Source organism: Ixodes scapularis, unplaced genomic scaffold, assembly GCF_016920785.2.
Source record: "Ixodes scapularis isolate PalLabHiFi unplaced genomic scaffold, ASM1692078v2 PGA_scaffold9__187_contigs__length_104089568, whole genome shotgun sequence".
NCBI lineage: Eukaryota > Metazoa > Arthropoda > Arachnida > Ixodida > Ixodidae > Ixodes > Ixodes scapularis.
The window spans coordinates 96976051-96978827 of record NW_024609884.1 but is presented as its reverse complement, the minus strand read 5'-3'; positions in this window follow the sequence as shown (position 1 = coordinate 96978827).

Below are 2777 nucleotides of genomic sequence, written 5' to 3'. Positions count from 1 at the left end.
TAGACAGCACAATAATATTCTAAACGACCAAGGTAATGCTTTAGATTTATGCTTTTCAAACACGGACGGTATACATGTGGCTCGAAGTGAACTTTCTTTGGTTCCTGAGGATAGCTATCACCCTGCTCTTGATGTAGTTCTTTCTATTTTTGATCCTCCGGTCCTCAGTCCCTCTAATGGTCCTTCCCCACACACATCATATAAGTATTCAGCGGGGGACTACACTGGAATGTATCACCATCTTTCGGGTGTTGACTGGGCTTCTATCCTGGAGTCGTCTGATATCAACGGCCAAGTATATCTCCTCACAACTGTTGTTCAGGAGGCTATGGGCATGTATATCCCTCTTAAAACGTCTAAAAAATCTCGCTTCCCTATATGGTTCTCTCGTGAACTCAGAACGCTTTTAAAACGGAAAGATTTTTTGCACAGGAGGTTTAAGAAAAGTGGTCTTCCAAAGTGGGAAGTTGAATTTAAAATTTGCAGAAAGCGATGTAAGAACATTTTAAACCGTGATCGCCAGGCGCATTCTGACTCGGTGGAATCAGATCTTGTTAAAAATCCCAAGAAATTTTGGAGGTACGCTAAATCGCGCTTGGGGAAGAATATTGAGTTCGAAATCGTCTTGAATCAGCATAGCGACAGTGCGAAGGGCATGTCTGAGTTGTTTGCTGATCACTTTGCGTCAGTTTACATTAATAATAATAACTGCTCCTCATCTATTTTGCCTCTCTCGAACGTTTTTGGCGACTCATTAGGTTCTGTGGTTGTCGATGAGGAATGTGTTAGGCTATGTATTAAGAAAATGAAACCCACATTGTCTGCAGGTCATGACGGGATACCCGCTGCAATTGTTAAGGCTTATCATGAATTACTTACGCCTATACTGTGCACAATTTTCAATAACTCCTTGACGTCAGGGATATTCCCTGACGACTGGAAACTGTCAGTGGTTGTTCCGGTACTGAAATCTGGAAATAGTGGTGATGTTCTTAATTACAGACCGATTTCTCTTCTCTCTTCTTTTTCCAAACTCTTTGAAATGGTAATCCATCAATTTCTCTCCTTCAAGTTTCGTAGTATAGTCATTCCTAATCAGCATGGTTTCATGTCCGGCAGATCGACATCCACCAATCTCGTATCTTTTATGTCTGCTGCCTCTGAAGTAGTTTGTAATAGAGGTCAGCTTGACGTTTTTTATTTCGACCTGAGTAAGGCATTCGACGTAGTCAACCACAACATCCTCTTATACAAGCTTTCTTCGTACGGAGTATGTGGTTCGGTATACAATTTGTTAAAAAGCTATTTGTCTGATAGGCATGCCTACGTCCGCGTCAACAATACTACCTCGTCCTTGTACAAGGCAAGCTCTGGAGTGCCTCAGGGATCTGTCTTGGGCCCCCTCCTTTTTAATATTTTTGTAAATGATGTCTCTCGAGTTATATTAAATTCTTCATTTCTGCAGTACGCTGATGATATAAAACTTTACAAAAAAATATCGACCTTAGAGGATTGCATCGCGCTTCAGAATGACGCATATTCCTTCGGTCTTTGGTGTTTAGACAATGACCTCCGTTTGAATCATTCTAAAACAAAAATAATGACATATTCTCGCAAGACCCATGATATATTCTTTCCATATAGTTATCATGGCGAACTGCTGTCACGTGTAAGTGAACTGAGGGACCTTGGAGTTGTCTTTGATTCAACCTTGAGATTTGACACTCACGTCATCAAAGTGGTTCAATCGGCCTTGCGCACGTTAGGTGCCGTGTCTCGCATAACGAAGGAGTTCAAAAGCCCGTCCGCTTTTTTTACGCTGTATTGTTCCTTAGTTAGATCCCAGCTAGAGTACGCCTCGGTTGTTTGGAACGGCATTTCCAAAACTAACAGTTCATCTGTCGAGCGAGTCCAAAACAAATTTATTTCTATCTTTAAATATCGTTCCCTTGAGAATGGTGATCCTTGTCTGAACGGTGTGTGTAACTCGCAACTTTTCAACTTGTTGAGCCTCCAGCAGCGTCGGGTGAAGGCAGATTTGTTGTTTTTGTTTAAGACCCTGCACGGCTCGATTAACTCTCCCAGCCTTCTGTCCGAAGTGAGCCTCAGAGTTCCACGTGTGCCTACACGGCTCCAATCATCTTTTTATATAGCTCGACATTTTAGCAACCTAAACCCGATCCAAAGATCGGCGGAGTGTTATAATCGCTACTCTGACACAATTGATATTTTTAACTCAGCCGGGAGCAAGTTCGGAAATGCTGTTCAAATCTTCCTCTTGCAGGAAAAGGGCTGATCAGTTGAAGCGCTGATGTAGTATTTGCTTTTTGCTCTCACACCTGGTGATGTCTCTGTTTTGTGCTTTTGATTTCCCTTGTTAATCTGAGTGTTTTTCATACTTGTTAATATTTTTATTCTCAGACTGGAGAACTACGTTCTCCTTCTGCACTCGTGTGTATGCGTGTTCGTATGTGTGTGTTTTTGCTCATTTTTTTTTAGTGTGCCAGCACTAAGACCGATTGGTTGTTCCTGGACAGTTTAATAAACATTGATTGATTGATTGATTATTATTATTATTATTATTATTAATATTTTGCTCAGTACGACTCGGTTCTCACTGAAATCACTGAGCAAAAAAAAGTAACCAAGGACCTTGGGGCGGAAGTCCAGTCACTCCAAAACACAGTAAAGGAGCAGGCAAATGCCATTCACCTGCTTCAAGCAGAACTGAATGACACCGAGCAACAACATCGCCTACCTAACATGGAAATTCAGGG